Below are 21,733 nucleotides of genomic sequence, written 5' to 3'. Positions count from 1 at the left end.
AAAAGAAGAGATCGGTAAAGATGCGGGCCACGCCAGCAGCACGACCCTTCCGGTGGTTAATAACCGTTCAAAGTTCGTCGTCTGCTCGTTGTCATGCCGTCAGTTATGTGTCACTGACCACACTAGGAAACTACCTTCCTCTGTCTCATCTTGCATCCCATCATCACCTCGCTCTATAGAGGCACATGATAACGTGCGGCGTCTTCATGATTTCTCCCAGATTTAGAGGCAATGGTGTAATCGAATTCCTGTAACCACAGACTCCACTGAACCAGGAGCCCGGATCACTCGAAGGCTCACGTCAGCCAGCACAGGGAATAATGATCGCTAATTACCTTGAAAGGGCGACCGTAGAGGTAGGGTAGAAGTTCATAGTGACCCAGACAACAGCCAGACACTCTTTTTCCGTTGTAAAATAATTCCGGTGATCACGAGAAACAGTGCGGCAGGCGTACGCCATCACCATTTCGATTCCAGCCTGATGTTGGACGAGTACAGCAACGAATCCAGCGCCGCTGGCATCAGTGTGAACCTCAATGCCAGCTGCCTTGTCAATTGTTCAAGTACAGAAGGTGTTTTCAGCCGTCTGGGAACTCCTTGAAAGATTATTGCTGCTCGGCAGACCAGACAAACGGTGCATCGGTGCCAGACCGCAATCTTGGAGATGTCAGGTATGAAGCGGTGACAGTAGGTGCAGAAACCCAGGAAACGCTTTACACTTTTTTTGCTGGTGGAAACAGAGAATTTCGCTATAGCGCTAATTTTATCGGTATCGGGCTTGACTCCGTCTGCACAAACTACATGGCCATGAACCTTCAGCTCAGTATAACCAAAGTGACATTTCTCAGACCTGAATGTCAAACTAGCCAATCGAAGAGAATTCAGAATACTTCTTAGCGTCCAAGGTGTTGTTCAAATGATTTGGAGAGCACAACGACGTCATCCAATTAATCTAAGCAAATTCGCCATTTAAGGCCCACGAGGACCGATTCCATCACCCGCAGAAAAGTCGCCGGTGCTGAACATAGGCCAAAAGGGCAATACATTAACCTCGTAGAGGTCATCGGGGGTACCAAATAACGTCTTCTCATGGTCCCGTTCATCAACTTCTATCCGCCAGTAACCACTGTTCAAGTCAATGGATGAGTAATACTGAGCCAGGCGAAGTCTTAGGGGGAGTCGTCGATGCAGGGCAGCGGGTAGATATATTATTTAGTCAAATCACAATAATCATCACAGAACCGCACAGTTCCGTCTTTTTTCTTCACTAACACGACTGGCGACGAACACGGGTTGTGTGAAGGTTGAACGACACCAATCGTAAGCATCTCCTTGACTTGTGTTTGGATGGCCTCGCTTTCCTTAGGGGAGATAGCTTAAGGTTACCGCCGCATGGGTAGGGAATCCTCGGACGTAATAGTACGGTGTCTGGCAATGGCCACTTCAAGCACCTTGATGAAAATGCACAGCAGGCTTCATGCTTTTTCAGCAGAACTCTTAAATCAAGATACTGATCAGCGGAAAGCACTGAACTAATCGATGCCATAGATGGGTCTGGGGAGAGGGATCACGGTTTTGGATGCAGAACCGGCTGAAAGTTCTTGGAATTTGTTGACGAAGGCAATCACCATAGCCCAAAAAGGTGTCTGTGTTCATTCAAAAAGTTAGTAAGCGCGACCTTAGACTGTTGATGTTACTAAAGAATCACTAATAGTCTCCAATATATACAACCCTCCTAGTAGCCCCGCATCTCGTTGCGCGAATCTAATTAGGACAATAGCAAAGGAAGCCAAGAAAACACCTTTATTAATAGCGGGGGACCTAAACTGCGCACACGCTGATTGGGGATACAGCCGTACAAACAGCAGTACAATCAGATACAGCAGTCACAGCTATCCGTACATAATGATTTTGAAATGCCCACCAGACAGGGTACAGTTGGTATTATGGATACCAGCCCAGATCTCACGCTCGGCAGACACATCCCGCACCTGAAATGGGAACGAACCGGACACACATTAGGCAGCGATCATTATATCATCGCCCTAACCCTTGAGGGACCACAGTGCACGCCAAACACATATAAGCATCGTTTGGTGAACTGGGAAAATTTTCGAAAACAACGACAAAACACCCCTGCTGAAGACAACATAGAATTAAGGCAATGGGTGCGACAACTACTTCAGGACCAGGAAAATAATACGCAGATCATTGATACAAACGAAGATGTGCCAACGTTAGATGCCAGAATGGCGCATTTACTTGAGGCCCACCGTAGTTTAAATAAACGGTATGCCACACAGAAGCACAACCGCAAACTTAAGCAGAAGATTAATGATCTGGCCACCCAAATTGAAGACTATGGAGCGCAATTGTTTCAGCAGAATTGGACACAAATATGTGAAGGGCTAAAAGGAAATCTCACCACAAAGCGTGCATGGCACCTACTTCGGCACCTTCTGGACCCAACCCAGAGCAAGACATATACACGAAACATAATAGCTAGACTAACCCATCAACACAGAGATGACACAGATGCCCTACTAGCTACTCTAAAGCATATGCACACCACCCCGGGTCAACCACAATCCCTTCCCTCCTATGCAGGAGGACCAAATGATATATTAGATGCTGCAATAACGACATCAGAAATACGGGCAGCACTTCACAAGCTCAAGAACACAACGCCAGGCGAAGATCAGGTTTCAAATGCGGCGCTAAGAAATCTAGATGATAAATCATTGGAGCAACTAACGGACCTCTATAACAAACACTGGGAAGAAGGGACACTCCCAGCAGAATGGACACACGGGAAAGTAATTCTCATACCAAAACCCAATAAGCCAATTTCCCCAGCGAATATGCGCCCAATATCGCTCACCTCAAACTTAGGAAAACTCTTTGAACAGGTTATACTAGCTCGGCTAACTGCATACATGGATGACACGGACCAATACCCGCACTCAATGCTCGGTTTCAGGCCCCGTCTATCTACGCAGGACGCTATGCTGCAGCTAACGTCAGCAGTGCTTGACCCACATATACCAACGCATACTAAGGCGATACTAGCAATAGATCTCAAAAAAGCGTTTGATAATGTACACACAGCAATCCTACAGGCACTCACGAACATTCAAACTGGTCCTAGGGTTTACAACTACATAAGAGCCTTCCTTCAGCACAGGACAGCCACACTTCACATCGACAATCTCCACACCTCACCGTACACGCTTGCCAACGTGGGGACGCCGCAAGGCTCCGTTCTTTCCCCGTTTCTGTTCAACATTACCCTTATCCCCTTAACCGCAGAACTACAGAAAATCCCTCACCTCGGTCACACCATATACGCCGATGACATCACACTCTGGACCACACACGGATCAGACGGTGAAATCGAAGACACGCTACAAACAGCAGCAGACACGATAGTCAAGCTTACCGCAACAATCGGATTAGAGTGCTCCCCAGAAAAATCAGAATTACTAATCATACCCCCTAAAGGACGGACCTACCAAAGCCCCATAGAAATTCGAGTTCAGGGATGACAAGTACCACAGGTTCATACCATCCGCATTCTGGGACTATACCTGCAACAGGATGGAAAGAACGTCGACACAATTAAGCGGCTCAAAAAGGCCGTTGCAAACACCACACAAATCATAAAAAGGGTGACAGGACGCGCACATGGGCTTCGAGAGGCGGACACACTTCGAGTAGTGCACGCCTATACCCTCAGCAGAATTCTTTATGCTACACCATACCTCAAACTATCATGCAGTGAGGTCCACCAAATAGACTCATTAATTCGGCAAGCAACAAAGGCAGCACTTAAATTACCGAAAAGCACTAGTAACGAGAGACTACTCGAACTTGGAGTCCATAATACCATACATGAACTTCGAGAGGCCCATTTACAAGCACAATACCTCAGATTAGCTGCTACAACTACCGGGCGACATATACTCACTAAGCTAGGCATCACTATTCCTGCAAACAATTCATCCCTATTAACACTCCCTAGCCAAATTTACACTTCAATCTATGTCAAACCATTACCGCGGAACATGCACCCCCACTATGACCAAGGTCGCAGGAAGGCGCGCGCGGCAGCGCTCCACAAATGGTACGGGAATGAGCCCGATGCCGTTTGGGTAGATGCCGCCTGCGATGAGAGCGGAGCCACTGCAGTTGTCCACAACCCCCACATTTCCCCCTTAACTATTGAGCTTCCTTCAGGCACGACCCCTGAAGAAGCCGAGGAGACCGCTATAGCTATTGCTCTGGCATACACCGATGCCAGTTACATACTCAGTGATTCAAAAACTGCCATTCTAAATTATGCCAGGGGCCGGGTTCATCCTCCGGCGCACCGCTTGCTGCACATGCCCACCTCCCACCTCCCCCGACGGATTGAGCTCATCTGGGTGCCTGCGCACTCGGGAAATCCCGGCAACGATGCTGCTGACTCCTTAGCCCGAGGGTCTAGAAACCGGGCACAGGCGGACCTCATGGGGGATTTCTCGAAGGATCGTATGCAATCGTTTGCTGAGTTCACCGCAAACTCCCGCGCTGAGCGCCTCATCTATCCGTCACCCCACCCATCCCTCACCATCAGAGAACAGTCAATCTGGCGTCGTCTGCAGACACGAACTCTACCGACACCAGCTCTACTTTCGAAATTTCAGCCGGTATCCCCCCTATGCACTTTGTGCTCCCACCCCAAGGCCACTCTTACCCACATTCTTTTATCCTGCCCGGCGTCTCCTCCCCCCGCCGGGCCGGTGCCTCTCCGAACCTGGGAGGACTGGGAGACCTCACTGCGATCAGCGGACCCGGCCAGGCAGAAGATCGTCGTCAGCCGGGCCGCGTACGTCATGGATAAACATAATATGAACGTTTAGATCGTGAGTGGGGTCGTGCGGAGACCCAGGAGGCCTGCGTGCCTCGAATTCTTCTGCAAATAAAGTTTTTTCCTCCTCCTCCTCCTCCTTGACGAAAGTGGATGACGCTTTGCACTGCGCAGATACCATGTGTAAAGAAAAGTGGATGATTTTTCTCGGTGACATCTCTCCCACACGTAGACATTCGCAGGCGATAGGCACAAAGACATTGGCCCAGAAGGAGTTTAGCTTTGTCCACGGAAATTCTCAGCGCCGAACAATGATGCGGAATGACCGAGTCAGGATTCCTGTTCTCTGTTTAAAATGTGACGATGCGCTGCCTACGTTCAACAACAGCTCCATTATTCCGCAGTAAATCTACAGGTATCACATCCCTCCAACACTCCCGGACCACGAAGCACCTAAGAACAAATATGCCGTCGTGAATTTGCAACCTAGCCGCTCACTGTCCTATGGAGGTGATTACGTGTCCACCAGCGGTGCACTTTATGCGCCTTAGCGTGGAGTCGTAACGTTTCGAATTAACGTTGCTAGTTTGCAACTCGAAATACAAGTATTCTCCGATGTCCACTCATGCACTTAACTTGTGCCCACCAAAAACAAACTACTAGTATTTCAAGCGACATGCGGTAATGAATCAGTGATGTTATGGCTTTTGTAGGGCTGGTGGTATTTGCCGTTCGCGTTATTGGGGCGACTTCATCGCGATGACTTCCAGCGACACTGCCCCGGAGGGCGCCATCTTTATTTTCCCCGGCGGGGGCTAGCGTATCGTCCATGTTCCCCACTTTAAAATTTATGGAATGATGCGGAGAGGTAGCGACGAGAAGCAGATTGTGAGATCCGGCGCTGTTCAGTGTTTTGAAAGAGAACATTTGGGCTAATTGGTTATCTATTGATTCATTGCACATGGTAACTAGCACCGTAGCGCGCGTTCAGTGACTTACTGTTCGATTTCCCTAGGTTGTTGTGCGTAGGATGGTCATCGCGAGTTGGGGGACAACCCTGCAGGCCCAGTTCACGATATGTCGGAAGACATGGTGTCACGGGAGAAAGAGAAGATGTAAGAAAGGAGAGCGCAGTGGTATTTTTAAGAGATGCACAACACGACGACGACTCCGGAAATGAGGGGGAAGAAGAAAATGAAGTGAACGTATGAAAGGAGGAGTAGTGACGTTTACAGTGCAGGAACGGTCTAGGTGCACATTTTGGCGCGCAGATGTCAGCTGCTGAGGAGGTGTTAGTTCGTTAGGCCTACTGGCCAGGGTGGTTCCCGCCGACTGATGACTCTTGGATCACGACGCTGATAGTCTTCGAAACGTGGGCCTCGTGTCAACGCCTCCGGAACGCCGACTCAGCCAGCGGCTGCTGCTAGTTCCGAGATCTCGACAGCGGTACGAGGACGCTCGAACATCGACATCCAACTAAGGTGATGTGACAGCACCGACTCCCTTCACCTTGTCCTCCTGAACGCTCCTCTTGTGGAACACTGCCGTCTCTTGAGACAAGGCACCACCGGGTTTTGGTCCGTACTACGCGTCCGAGATAGCGGTAGAACTACCCGCGTTTAGTAACAGTGCGGTATGAGTGTGAATTTGTGGATTACGCGTGCGGACCATTAGTGTAGCAGGACTGTGATGTTTTGTAGTTATCTTCGCGTATATGTAGTGGGATGTTTTGTTTTTTCAGTAATTGATAAATTATGGCGTCTTGACTTTCCCCTGGAAGACTTCTCTCAGCTTCTTTAAGCCAGTGGGCACACAGCGCTTACCATTCTACACAGTAAGAATACATGTTTGTGACAATATTTTAACAGATGGCCAGGATCGGCACAGTGAAACCAGAGGGGTCTTCGATCGGGAACATTCCAGATATCGGATCTGCGCCGATGCGCTCGTTGATTTGAAGCATAGTGGTCCGGCAGCACGCATGGCAGAGGATCATAAGACACCGGTGCAATCTGCGACGGAGCTATTGTAGACAAAGGCGTCATTGGAGTTTTTCGTACAGATAGAAATGGCACTGATGATGGGCCAGGACGTCCTCAAATATCCGCGTATGTTGAGGTCCTGACCTCCGCTGTGCAAGACTGTAGGTCATCACTAAGTGATTGAGGCCCCATGGCTTCACGTACTTCGGCGCAACGATATCGGCAAAAAATGTTACCTGCGGTGGAGGCACACTGCAAAGGGCAGTTCGTCTCGCACAAGAGACCGAAGGAGTTCGCGGAACGGTTCACTTGTTCCTTCATAAGCCGGAAGCAACTCCATAAGAGATGAAGCGAAATAAGGTCTGTTATTTTCGATGCTTCTGGCAGGAATTTGGCCACTTGAGCCGGAGCACTGCGCACAAGGCCAGCAAACCGCTTATCTTTTACGCCGAGCATTAAGAGGCACAGTTCCTTATCCTCCGACAAGCCGGGATGCGCACGGCGGAGCAGTCGCGTCATGTCCTCAACCTACATTGTGACAGTCTCACTGGGCATCTAAAACGAGGCTGGAGTGACCGCTCAGTTCGTTCTCTGCGGTCTGGACTAATTTAGTCCTCGAGAATGCGATGGCGAAACACACCCGGAAGTCTAAAGGGCTTCGCAGTTCCTGTACCACGTACAAGTGCTGTCTTCGTTGGCAGTGTCATCTCAGTTATTAGCGACTCTCTCGACCTGGGAGAGCTAGACTTTAGTCTTCCTCTGGTTTACCGTAGAATGACTCCGATACTCGCGGAATATGCAGGGTTAATGAACAGTACCTTGCGCAGGCTTGAAGGGCAGCTGTACTGGCCGACTCGGGTTGCTCCGGTACAGCACCTTGCATGGCTTCTCGGAGGGCCGGCCCTGGGATCTTTTCCAAACGTTCGTGTTCGGGTGGAATGCCAACATTCCTTCGGGTAACATGGTAATCGGTGTCTCAGAAAGCGCAAAGCTAGAGTCCATATCGAGAGGAAGACCGCAGGACATAAGTACGGAGCCGTTATCCAGCAAGCAACCACCAAATAGCTCACAATTATTCAGGTAGCAATATATATCTTATTCATATTCCCTCTTTCATTGTCGGGCCTGTACCAATTGTACACCACCACTGTTCCGCGACGCCAAGATTCTGGGTAATAACGGACAAAAGACATCTCGTGAAACCCTGGAATCGTTTTAAATAAAAAAAGCTATTTCATTAACGCGTCACTTGTTCTTTATTAGACTCAGTACGAATCAGTTTTAAGACAATTTTGACAAGATTGGCTTTCTGCCTTTTACGCATATGCATCGAGTGGAAAGGCTATTATGTATGCTACTTTTATCTGAGTAACAGTTGCAGCAAACTTCCGTGATTTCATCTTTCTTGTGTCCGTCTTAGCTTGATATACACCTCGTTATCAAGCAGATTTATTTATGTTAAATGTACAGTTTTATAGTGGAATTGAGGGAAAAATGTTTCACCGGAAACTTGACAAGTCTGAAAACCAAATAGCTCACCAGTTAAATCTCTTAAATATTGCAGCGAAACCTTCAAAACTGTATTTGTTGTTTTTTATTACCCGCCGGAATACGGCCTTATCACTCTGATTCTGGATTGCGTATCAGTTCTGTATATTTTGTTTGTGAATGCTCGACGTCGCGAGTCGCACCTTTATCAGTTTGGTGATAGCGCAAGATGCACCGAGATCTGTCTCGAAGATTCCGGCCACTCGTGTGTCTTCCTACAATGTTCCAGCCTGTGCTGGTAGCTGTTTGCGACGTTATCTGGACTGTTCTGACCAGCCTTTAAATTGAGCGTTTACGAGTGCGACGGGCATTCTTTGTTTGACGATCGACGAGCACGTTTGTTACTATCGCCGCCGCCGAGTTGCTTAGTTCTTTTGTTGGCGCAAGTCAGCCCAATAAGGAGTTAATTTCAGTACTATCAAGCCTGTGTCTTCTTTTGGTATCAACGGCCTTGTCACCACTACGTGACAATATTAAAGAATACTTATTCCTTTCTTGATTATGAGGAGCTGTATAAGACGAAAAAAGCATTCACAAATAGGATCCCTACCCATGAGCTCGGCTTTGAAGAACTTCCCTGAGTTTTTCCCGGAACGCGCGTGGCTAAAATGCATCCATAAAATCAACGGAAGGCATCTTTGACATGAGGCCTTCAAGGTTCTGAATTCAAAATTTTCACTATTTGGTCTCTATGTGGCTGTAAAGCTTGCTCCTAGAAGCAGGTTGAAGACATATCCGAAGTAAAATCAACCTATAGTCCATGACAAGAAAATCTTTTTACGTGCTACCGAGAACTGCCCACGGTGGTTCAGATCATTTTCTCTGCCATGACAGGGTAAGCAACTTCGTATATTGATTATCTACACTTCAGAGTAAGCGAGGAAAAGAAAATAGTGCATCTAGTAGGGAGAGTTAAGCCACCGATTCAAAGAAGGATGATCATGATACGGACTTTTGATAAAGTGCCTCATAATAAACTAATACAGAAACTTTACGAGGTTAGAATAAATAGCAGACTTATCGAATTCATTAGGGCTTATCTAGAAAACAGTTACCAGTACGTTCAAGTTGACAAGTACTGCTCGGAGACACTGCAGGTAACATCAGGGGTACCGCAAGGATCGGTTCTGGGACCAATTTTATTCCCTATTTATGTTAATGATATCGTGAGTCATACACGGGGTTGTTAAGATAAAACCTTTCGCAGACGACTGCGTTCTTTATACCTCATTTAAATGTGTAGCTGACCAAATTAAACTTAACAAAGCACTCGCTGATGTTTCAGGCTGGTGCACAAATTGGAACATGCTTTTAAATGCTGACAAGTGTTTAGTCCTCCGTATATATGGGAACAAAACCGGTTTAAAACATTTTTTATTCTGTGGATGGCATCGCACTTAAGGAATCGCCTGCTGTTAAATACCTCGGAGTTACTATTACACACAATCTGAGTTAGGATCTTCATATTAATACAATTTGCACTAAAGCCTTTAAATCTTTCTGGCTTATTCGACGCAAGCTTTCAAAAGCACCCATACATGTGAAGTTAGCAGCATATAAAGCGTTAGTCCGGCCACCCTTATACGGCGAAGAATATTCACAAAGTAGAAAGAGTTCAAAGACCAGCGGCCAGATTTATTTGCAACAGATATAAACGTACTGATAACGTGACGGAAATGCTTGATTATATTGGTCTCGATACACTTCGAGCGAGGCGTTCTGAATGGAGGTTAAAATTCTTGTGTTTAATATACACCAACATAATACAAATCAACAATCACAATTTTATTGTGATTGAGCTCGCGTTTTGATAACGGGAAAATGATTGAGGAATATACCCCCTGAACAATACTTTCAATTATTTATTTTTTCCTAGAACCATACACGCTTGGAATAAATTGCCTAAGAATATTGTGGACAGTACCAGAGCCGAACAGTTCGTCGAAAATTTGAAAATGCCTGGGTGAAGTTGTACTTGTATTCCTGCGTTGTTTTTCGTTGTTGTTGTTGTTGTTTGATATGTTTCATGCTTCGACTTTCTGTAATTGATTGTGATTGCCTTTGTTGATGTATTCTTTTAATGTAGTTTTTATTTGTGTCCACCCCTGCTTGGCGTCAAGCGACTCTGCAGTATTTTTAAATACAAAAAAAAAATAAAAGTGAGAACAGGAGACTATCTAAAAAAATCATAAAAATGCAAACTTTAACGCGACATGAAGGGCGGTCATCCGAATGTCTGAACAGTCCTTTTCGACGTCCGCTTTGTGAGCGAAAAATAACAGGGATTGTTCTGACAGGTGGAAGCCGGCAGCTTAGCTGTGCACTGATTCGTGGTTAGGTTTTCGCAGCATCAAACAACCACATGATACGCTGAATTTTACAGCAAGGGCCAACTCAAGCTTTTCAAATCGTATAGGCCCTGCCGTGCTGGGGCACCCCCAGAATCCCTAGGATAATCAGTACCACAAGACTGATTCGTCACCAAGTTGGTCTTATCCTCACTCTGTACCATTCACGTAGTAGACTCTCATTGTCTTTCTAGAAGCAGTCACGTGCCTGCCAAAGCCGAGAATCTTTTAGCCGATTGCTGATCTTTCTGCACGTTTTCTGCTTTTAAGTCAGTCGATTTTCATTGCAGGGGTCTTATAGAAGCACAGCTTGACGCAAGCGTCAACCCCTGCGATGATTTCGCGGCCCATGTCTGCGGCCGCTGGTCTCCCCGCAGGGAGTTCTCAGAGCTTTCCAGATCTGCGCTGATGGACCTGGTAATGTTGTGGCAAACGAAATTACGTGACACGTTGGACAGGAGCCTTCACCTGCTGCCCATAGGCAGAAAGGCGGCAGCAATGTTCAATAGCTGCATGACGCAGACGGGATCGCAAGTGGGGATATTGAAAGATTTTATGCGTGAGCACGGACTTGTATGGCCAAAGGATCCCAGTGATGGTCTTGGCCCACTTGAAGTCCTCATTGACCTGGCCTTCAACTGGAATGTGGACCTTTGGTTCTCCTTGAAGCTATTGCCGAGAAGTCTGGGTGGCCACACAAAACGACGCATCTTCGCTTCTGTGAACGACCTCATACTACAGTGGAGGGCTGTGTTCAGACAAATACCAAGAGCATATTTCGCGAAAGTGTACAGTAACATCTTCGCTCTTTTCAATACGGACGTAAATAAAGTGCCGGTCCATAAGAGAATAGCTGAGGACTTCAACAGGCTAAATTATGTCTTCGATGTTCTTTCATTGTTGGCTTCCAAAGCTCGTGCTCCAACTGTGCTCTCACTCCGTGACCTGGAAAAGCACACGGATACCATGACTGCGGATTATGTCATATACTCTTTGGACGCTATGATGCGGGTCCAGCCGCCTGTTACTTTGGACGACTTGTTGCTTTTCAGTGATATTAGCCTGCTTAAGGCTGTTCGGCACATTTTCGAAAACGTCGACGACCACGCCGTGCGCCAGCACCTCACATGGTTGTTCCTGCACGCGTACGCGGCCGTGGTTAACCCTGCGGCGGTCCTGCTCGTCTTGCATGGCAGCAAGCACCGCGCAGAGGAGCAGCGGCCCATCTTCTGCGAAAGCCATGTGGAAGCCAGCTACAGGCTCCTCGTGTCAGCTATGACAACTGTTGCGCACTTTCCACAGAAGGAGCGACAGCGCATCGACAGCCACCTGGCCGGAGTGTTAAAGGTAGGACAGGTGCATACCAAGCTCTTGTAATTATTAGACAGGCTTGTTACTACCAAAGGTATAGTTCTGTAGTTGTAAATATACTTGGGTTGCTATCTTAGAGCCCTTGGTACCAAGTCCAATACTACATGTATCGTAAGGTGCACATTGCATTTCGTTGCATAAAAGTGCTTAGGCTACATTTGTTGCAAATCTGGATTGCGATCTGCCAGCTAATGGCTCGTATCATAATGGATGCCGATATCGACTGCATAGACGAACAGAGACATCAAACTGTCGCGCTGAAAAAGAAAGAAAACGATTTGTTTTTACTTTTATTGGCTTTCACTCTCTAACGCTTATCAACCGTAGAGGGTGGTGGTGGTAGAAAACATTTATATAGGACAAATACAGGAGGTTATGCGTGAGCTGACCCTGATGGGGTCAACCCTCACAAACACTAGGTGGAGGTCCCTAGTTCGGGACCCCAGTGGTGTCTGCCGCCGCTCGGGCTCGCCCGACTAAGGCCCGTTGGGCCTTCAGGTCGGAGCAGCCGAGCAGCGTCGCCTCCCAGTCCTCCCGAGTTGGGTTGGGGTGAGGGGGGATAGCCGGATTTGAGGGGCAGGCCCACACCATGTGGTAGATGTCCGAAGTAAAGCCCCTCAATAAACTAAAAGTAGCGCCATCTCCTCTCTCCTCCTCCGGCGGCGCCGCTCCTCCTCTCGCATTTCGACCGTGGCTCCACCTACGGGGTGCGCGACTAGCGCGCGCTCTCCGGAGCAGGCGCCCTTCACAGCCGTCTCGATCAGCGCCGCGCGCGCGCCGATCGAGACGGCCGTGCGCCGGGTCTCACCAGAGCCTTGCATTTTGTTGCAATCTGTTCAGGTTAAAATATTACTCACTGCTGAAACATAATTACCGAATGTTGACAGGGATTTCCCGCCAAATAGTCTCAGCTGTGAGTGTCATACACCACATATACGCGATTTCGGCGTTGGTTCAACTCGCCGTCATCTCCGTGTGTCCGTAGTTCGTCACATTTGGCCACTCAGCGGCATGCTTTATAAAATGTGTAACTAGGCGGAGGACAGGAACAATTTTGGAACAGTCTGTGTATGGTTTCTTTGCAGCGTTGACTGGATTGCGAGCTGCCGGTAAACTTGAGAAGTGTGGCAGCAGCTGTCTTCTATGTATTTTCAACTTCAGCTGCAGATCAAATTAACTATAGGCGGCGGAAGCTGCAGTCTGTGTGGAGTTTTTGCAGCTTTGATTGACTTGTGAGCTACCGGTAAACTTGGGGAGGGAGGTAGCAGTTATTTTTTTTTTTATATTTGGCGTTGAGACGGTGCCGTGTTCAGCTACCATGGTGTGTCACCATACAACATGATTTTGGCGTCGATTTAACTCGTCTTCACCTCCTTGAGTCCGTCAGCCGTTGACAAAAGTGCGCAACATGCTTGAAAAACAATTAACTAGGCTGCAGAAGCTGCAGTCTGTGTGGTTTCTTTGCAGGTTGGACTGAATTGTGAGCTACCGTGAAACTTGAGAAGCGTGGTAGCAGTTTTTTTTTATATTTTGCGCTGAAACGGTTCCGTTTTCAACTGTCAGTGCGTGACACCATTTGTACGCGATGTCTGCGTTGGTTGAACTCGCCTTCACCACCGTGCTTCTATCAGCCGCCGGCCAAAGAGCGCAACATGCTTGAAAAAAAAAAATTAAATAGCCAGCGGGAACGATTTAGTAGCAGTCCGCGTGGCAGCAAAACACACGGCGATATGTGCCGCGCGCGCGCCGCTCGCCCCGCTGGAAGGGAGGAAGCTGGACGCCCAGCAAAAAAAAAGCGCGCGCGCCCACGTGACGGCGCTCGGCCAATGAGAGGGTCGAACGACGAAGGAGAGCGCAGGAGAGGAGACGGGCGGCAAACTTCACATGTTGGCGCTACTTTTAGTTCATTGAGGGGCTTTAGTCCGAAGACACCACCCCACAGTGCGGGCAGCTGCCAGAGAAAGCAGGGTCGAAGTGTTTTAGAGCTGCCGTGCACAGCAGTGTGTTTGTATAGAGGCGGAGTAAGAGCCGCTCATCCGCCTTTGAAAGGCCTTTACATGTGCGGGGGTAAAGGCTGTGGCTAGATTGGTAGTAATTTACGATATCTTTGGATGTATAAGCCGGATTAGGAACCGTAGAGGGGCCAGGCCATTTGCGGCGGAGCCGCTTTCCTAGTCGTTTTCTTGAGCCACAGCCGATTTTCTTTGGTCGCACGAATCTCGTTGCGCTTTCTGTTAACTGATCCATTGGCCCGTGACTCGCTAATATTCACATAGACCAGTGTTCCCTGAACCATTTATGCAGTCAAACGGCTAGGCGGTTATTATGTGTGTATATTGGAAGTAGGAAAAAAGGAGACGTTTCAAACAACTGTATTGTACGGATGCCTTTGCGCTGAGAATATACTACTTTCTTGGCTTTGAAAAAATTGGCAATGGCTTAGATTGCTTAAGCCTGGTAATTGCGAAAGTAATAGCTATAACTACGCCTAGGTTCAGCTGGTGGTGTAGCTGGTTGTGATGCTTGTGGTTATGCTTATGATTATGCAGTGATTTACTCTGGCCACGGCATATGGTTCAACTATTGTTTATTGCGAGGTGCTACCTGGGTATTCTATTTATAACTAGTAGCGAGGCAAGGAGTGCCGTGGCCGCAACAATATACTTGTTTGTGGGTGAGGTTAAGGCAGAATGTACAACTGCTGCTCCGGCACCGGCTGCAGCGGCATTCTTTACGCCAGCAGAAATGAAAGCCACGGCCGGTCTCGAGGGTGAGCGCGCTTCTCTTGTCTTATTGCCTCTCCAATGGGGCCTGTTTCCATATCCCGCCGCGCCTCGGTGGGGTCGCCACAGCCCCACTGCTGCTCCTCTGCTACAGCCGTTCACGCGCAAGAGAACGCGCGCTCGCTTTTAGCTTCGCCCGCGTCAGTTGCAACCGGCAGGTCCTGACATTTCGCTCCTTATGGTTTATACAAAGGTCGTAATTAGCATCGAACGTTTATCGTGTATGAGGAATAAAATAGAGTCAAAAATCCGCTCACGCGCGCGCGCCTTCATCAGTGCGGCTGTGCACGGTCGAATAAAGCTTCTGCTATACTTCTACATTTTGTACCCCTAAGTTTTGTACAAAAATAAATTTACCAGGCTATGCAATGCGCCTTCGAATGTTGTAAGCAGGTGTAGCGCGACCTGACGTGAGTGCATGGAGAACTGTTGGGTGGAGATTCTGTCAACCGCTACCGTTTTCGTTTAGATCAAAAGAGGCACCGGCAAAAATTCATGGCGCGTCTCAGATTCAGAGTAAAGAACGAAAATTTACTCATATTGTAAAAATTTCACTTGTCTAGTGGAATGGACTGTTCTAGCTTCGTTCAAAGCGTATTAGTAGGCTGAAAGACCGAAGATGTATATATAGTCTCGCGACTGCTTTTAATTCAGGAAATGGGCATAAATAGTTCAGCAGAATCGAAAAGAGCGGCAAACAATAAATAAATTTTTCTTCAAAGTTACACATTGCACTACATATTCATCAATTCATCGAAATGCGACCTGCGTCTAGAAAATTCAGTCTCAAAATCTTCCTGCACGGCTTGTGCACATAAGGAGTTGGCCTCTCGGTCTTCTCTGTCACTTTCCTGGTGTAATTATTTGAAAAGAATTCTAATAAATGTTTCAAATATCAAAGAAGTGGACCTAATAACATAGCAGTTGTCAATTCCTTTCGGGCAACTCAGTGTTGATTTCACAAATGCTTACTAAATCAGGATCTTAAGTACTTCGAGAACATTTGTGTGTAGTAGGTGCACGGCAGCTTTTTCTAAAAACAAAAACTTGTCCAAAGGGCAACAAGCTCTGGTTCCGGAGAATGCAGTCCACTAGAATATTGTAACGAGTACAAGGCAGCGATCACTGATCGGAACAGTTCCATGCGCTACACTCAGTTTTGTCCTCTTTGTCCTCTGTTCTTCTTTGTCCTCTTTTCAGAGAGGCACGCGGCATTACCCCCCCCCCCCCCCCCCTCCTCTTTGAAAGCGGCGACTCGACGCTGGAAGTGTCCTCAAATTATGCACACAGGAGAAGCAGGGAACACAGAGCTGCACACGCGCAAAAGATAACTGCCTCTCATAATACGGTTTCATCCACACTACATGAACAGTTTCAGCACTTGAGCGCCGCCGTGTTAAAGGTCGTTGGCCCCGAGCAACAACTTCGTAAGTCACGTTACTAAGACGCCGAATGACCTCGTATGGCTCAAAGTAACGACGAAGTAATTTCTCGGAGAGTCCTCGACGGCGCACTGGTGTCCACACCCATACAAGATCGCCAGGCTGGTAGTGAACGTCTCGGTGTCGGTGGTTGTACCGACTGGCATCGCGATGTTGTTGAATACGGCATCGTGCGAGTTGGCGCGCTTCTTCGGCCCGCTGTAGAAATATGTCGACATCTGCATAGGCGTTGGTGACATCGTCGCCATGACTTATGGGTAGCACAGCGTCCAACATAGTGGTGACGGGATGACCGTAGACTAGCTGGAATGGCGCAAGACGCGTCGTCTCCTGTTTAGCCGTATTGTATGCAAAAGTTGCATACGGAAGGACTTCATCCCACGTGCGATGCTCAACGTCGACGCACATGGAAATCATGTCTGCAGGCGTTTTATCGAGGCGTTCAGTCAGTCCGTTTGTTTGCGGATGGTAAGCAGTATTCCTACGATGACTTGTGCGGGTAAGACTGAAGAGAGCCTGCATTAGTTCAGCCGTAAAGGCTGTACCGCGGTCAGTGATAATAACTGATGGGGCAGCGTGGCGCAGTACGATGGTCTTAAGAAAAAACTGGGCTACTTCTGCAGCAGTTGCACGGGAAAGTGCCTGTGTCTCGGCATGTCAAGTAGTCCGTTGCCACTACTATTCATCTGTGCCCTGATGCGGACGTTGGGAAAGGGCCCAGGAAATCCATACCCAATTGTTGGAAAGGGGCTGTTGGCGAAGGTATCGGCTGAAGGAGCCCTGCACTGGCAATCTCGGCATTTCTCACGCAGTGTTGGACTGAAGGCAGCAACTTAGGCCAATAGTACTTTTGTCGAATGCGTGCTAATGTTCGCGTGACTCCTAAATGACCAGCCGAAGGCTCATCGTGGCAGCGTGCAAGATTTCTGGCCGGAGGTCGGACGGCACAACGAGAAGAATGGTTTCCTTGTTGTGCTGAAAGTTTCTCTTATATAGGACACGATTGCGAATGCTGTAGGAGGATAAACCCTGTGCGAAAGCACGTGGGAAAGCTACATCAAGGCCTTCGAGATGCTCAATAAGCGGGCGTAAACCGGGGTCAGCCCGTTGACGCTGGGCCATGTCGGTGGTCGTGACGACAGCAAGAAACGGGAAGTCATCGTTCGGGAGGGGCAGCATCGGTCGGGAGGGGCAGCATCAAACTGGTGCACGAGACAAGCAATCGGCGTCGCTGTGCTTACGGCCGCACTTGTATACAACCGTAATGTCGTATTCTTGGAGACGGAGGCTCCATCTTGCAAGCCGTCCAGAGGGGTCTTTGAGGTTGGCTAGCCAGCATAACGAATGGTGGTCGCTCACAGCCCTAAAAGGTCGGCCATAAATATAGGGTCGGAACTTAGTTATGGCCCAAACTACCGCGAGACATTCCTTTTCCGTGGTTGAGTAGTTTGTCTCTGCTTTTGAAAGAGCGACTTGCGTAAGCGATAACTTTCTCAGTGCCATTTTGCCACTGAATCAGAACGGCACCGAGTCCAAAATTACTGGCATCGGTATGGATACCCGTAGTGGCGTTTTCGTCCAAATGGGTAAGTATTGGGGCGAACTGCAGTCGCCGGCGCAGCTCGTTAAAAGCATCCTCTTGATCATCTTGCCACACAAAAGGAACATTGTCTCGGGTAAGACGCGTAAGAGGCTTGGCAATCATTGGAAAATTCTCTACGAAACGCCTGTAATAGGCACAAAGCCCCAAAAACCTTCTAACAGACTTTTTGTCGGTTGGACGCGGAAAATTTTTCACAGCTGCAGTCCTGTCAGGATCTGGTTTCACGCCCTCAGAACTAATAACATGGCCAAGAAAGCGGAGCTCCTGGAATCCGAAATGGCATTTCTGTGGTTTTGTCGTCAGTTGTGCTGAACGCAGTGCTTGTAATACAATTCGCAGTCGGTCAAGGTGCTCCTCAAAACTAGCCGCTAAAATGACGACATCGTCGAGATACACTAGGCACGCTTGTCGCTTCAGTCCAGAGAGAACGGTGTCCCATCATTCGCTGGAAGGTTGCTTGTGTGGAACAGAGGCCGAAAGGAAGCACTTAAAATTCATAAAGGCCGTCGGGGGTAACGAACGCTGTTTTCTCTCTGTCCCTTTCGTCCACTTCTATCTGCCAGTAGCCATTCTTGAGGTCAAGCGACGAGAAATATTTGGCATTGCGTAACCGGTCCAATGCCTCGTCGATACGTGGGAGCGGGTATACGTCCCGTTTTGTTACCTGATTTAACTTACGATAATCGACGCAAAAACGCAAGGTGTTGTCTTTTTTCTTCACCAACACTACAGGAGAAACCCAGGGGCTAGTAGACGGCTGTACCACGTCGTCGGTAAGCATTTCCTGCACCTGGCTTCGAATAGCATCTCGTTCCGTTGACGACACTCGGTATGGGTGTAGGGAAATCAGCTTGGTCTCCGCGTCCACCATAATGCGGTGTTTGGCTACTGGGGTACGCCCAACTTTCGAAGACGTTGCAAAGCATCCAGCGAATTCCTGAAGGAGGTCTAGGAGTCGCCGCCGCTCAACCGCCGACAGATTGGGATAATGTCCACAGTTGATAGAATTTCGGGTGCATTACATCTGGCTGGCGACGGCGGCGCCAGAGTACAGAAGTTCCCTGGCTCAATAAAGTGGGCAACATACGCCATGGCCGTTCCTTTTGCAATGTGATGAACCTCGGTCCCGAAATTCGTAATCCAGAGCTTCGCACAACCGTCCCGTAAGCGAACAAGTCCTCTCGCAGCGCAGATCCCTTTCTCAAGAAGCAGGCCCACGTTCGTCTCTGCCAGTACGTCTCGGTCGCCTGGTGAGTAGCTTTCTACCAAGACCATAATGCTGCACAGTGGCGGGACCATAACGTCAGCAGCGGTAATACGTAAGGCGGGCGTTGATGAACCGTCGACGCTAAATCTCGCAATGACTTGGCTCGGCGAAAATGTCACTCGTAATTCTTGCAAAATAATTATCGCACCATTAGCCTGTAAGAAGTCCAAGCCGAGTTTGACGTCTCGCGAACAGTGGGTAAGTACAACGAAGTCGCAAACATAAACAAATCCGTCAATTGCAACTCTCGCAACGCATCTTCAAGCCGGGGTAATAAGGTGTCCCCCTGCAGTGAGGATCTGAGGCCCAGTTGACTTGGTTAAAAGTTTCTTCAATTTCCTGGCTAACCCACTGCTCATAACTGAATAGACCGCCCCCGTATCAACTAAAGCTGTAAAGAGAAAATCGTCGATAGAAACCGGTATGTCCGAACCTGCGCACTCAGGTTCATCGTTACATCACGCCGTCTGATAGCCGTTATCTTGTACTAAACTTGATGGATGATGTTCAGCACTTCGCTCGTCAGCGGTCTCACTTCCGCAGGTCGCTGTTCCTAGCTTTCCCGAAGCCTCGGGGAGCGGGGGCTCGTCGAGCGGCTAGTGCGGTATGTAGAGAGCCGTGGACTTGGAGAACGATAACCGGAAGAGGTAATGACGCGGGACCCGTATTGTTGAACGTCCGGAGGATTCGTATGCGTCGACAGGTACTCCTCGATTTCGGGTGGTCGTTCACCACTCCGAGGACATCGTGCACGCGGATGGAAGCCACGAAGTCCGGCGCGGCAGTACGGACAGAACCTTAACATGTGACCGGCCTCACCACAGTGGTAACAAAGGGGCCGATTGTCAGGGGCACGCCAGACGTCAGTCCTTCGAAATCGTGCCTCGGCTAGAGGAGGAGGATGGCGTGGGCTTGGATCAAGAGTAAGGGGGTTAACTCTGGCTCTGGGAGAGTCGTACCCACAATGGTGCTGGTTTAGATGCGGCACAGTGGGGTTCCCTTTTGGAGGATCACAGAGGTTATGCTGCTGAAGCACGGCCGCGTACGTTGGCACACTCGGTGGCGGTGGCTGCACACCAGGCAAAGAAGGTTTCGCGAACGACCTCCGCGAGTTATGGAAGCCTCGACGACGACGTTAGACCCTGTAGCTGAATGTGTCTCAGCTCTTCTCTGACCACAGATCGAATAAGCTCCCTTAAGGCATTATCAGAACCGTTGAAGCCGGAACCATAGACGACCGGTGACATGGCGGACGCGTTACGGTTATAGTGCTGAGCCCTGTGCCGAAGTGCTTGTTCTATCGTGGTGGCCTCCGTTAGAAACTCTGATGCCGTGCCAGGTGGATTGCGCACAAGCCCAGCAAATAGTTCTTGCTTCACCCAGCGCATTAGCCGGCAATATTGTCCTCGTAGAAGAGTGTACTACATGGGGCTGCTCCTTCCGCTAGTTTCAAGAATAGCGCAAGCGTCACACCCAAAGTTGAATGACTAAACGATATATCTAGCGACGTAAGGTAAACCGGAATATTTGACAGTGGGAAATGCGATGGTAGGAGAAGCCACCACTTCCTTCAGTGCCTTGATTTTGCTCTGAGATGAAACGTCCATCATGACAATGTAGTCATATGCCGGCCTCTAGCTGTTATAGCCCTCGCACCTAGCATATGTCATTCCCTTCCGCACATTAACCTTACTTTCCCGAACAGAGCCTCAGTGGGTCGCTATATAGGGCTTGAAATGAGTCTTTAGTTAGAGTGTCCTTCTTTAACGCTTTAGAAGTTTCTTGCATACTTTCGATATAGCAGGTGAACTGATTTGAATGTCACTGCATCGAGTGTCACCTTAATAATTGGCCTCTTTTTATCACTTTGAGCACAAGTGGTGTCATGAATATCAAACCATTTTTTATTGTTTTCATAATAAGCTTATATCATGTAAAATTTTTATTAAAACAACATTCATTTGCAAAATTAAAATAATGTTTATAATAGCACAAATTGGCTAATATATGAATTGTAATAACATGTAAAACTCAATCCTACAACGTTTACTTTGACTGTTATATTAATACTTTATATCATGCAAGCGCTTTGCAATTTACATTACAATTTTATGAAATTATTTTCATCTTCAGTGCTACATGGACGGTTTCGCATCTAGCGCTGAAAGACGGTTTTGCTGTTGCAGACGAGTTGCTGTCGTGTTAGCCTTGAAAAAACTTCGATGTGATCATTGCTCATTCAGTTTTTTTTTTGTTCCTCTTCTTGTACAGGTTTGGGAAATGTAGCTGCCATGTAGCTACATTAAAATTAACTACTATGCCGCAATGTATGTCATGCTTGTCGAACGTTTGCTGAACGACAGTGCTTTTATATTCGTTCACGTCTGTAGAACGTTGACGACATGCCGCTGCAGCATCTATCATCTGTGTTCTTTCATTTCGGGGCTGCACCAAACACGAAACTCGCGAGCGACCGCGCGAAACCAGGCAAAAGCCACCCGCCGCCGCTGAAGCAGACGCGGAGCGAACAGGGAGCAGGT

At 48.3% G+C, this 21,733-nt stretch overlaps 1 long non-coding RNA gene across 2 annotated transcripts; it reads right to left on the bottom strand.

Moving 5' to 3' along the window:
* Positions 1–1,866: 1,866 nt before the first annotated feature.
* Positions 1,867–4,964, bottom strand: LOC146177768 (uncharacterized). 2 transcript variants are annotated; one of them, XR_014701346.1, is made up of 3 exons: positions 4,740–4,964; positions 3,566–3,587; positions 1,878–1,991 (listed from the first exon to the last, which is right to left on the bottom strand). It is a non-coding gene; the product is annotated as an uncharacterized LOC146177768 (long non-coding RNA). The 2 variants fall into 2 exon arrangements; XR_014701347.1 differs by lacking the exon at positions 3,566–3,587 and having other exon boundaries at positions 1,867–1,991; positions 4,736–4,964.
* Between the last annotated feature and the right edge of the window lie 16,769 nt (positions 4,965–21,733).

The sequence above is a fragment of the Amblyomma maculatum genome, chromosome 10 (genome assembly GCF_055883805.1).
Source record: "Amblyomma maculatum isolate TAMU_Amacu chromosome 10, ASM5588380v1, whole genome shotgun sequence".
Taxonomy (NCBI): domain Eukaryota; kingdom Metazoa; phylum Arthropoda; class Arachnida; order Ixodida; family Ixodidae; genus Amblyomma; species Amblyomma maculatum.
Note: the sequence above shows the minus strand (reverse complement) of the source record. Positions and strands in the feature narration are given on the sequence as shown.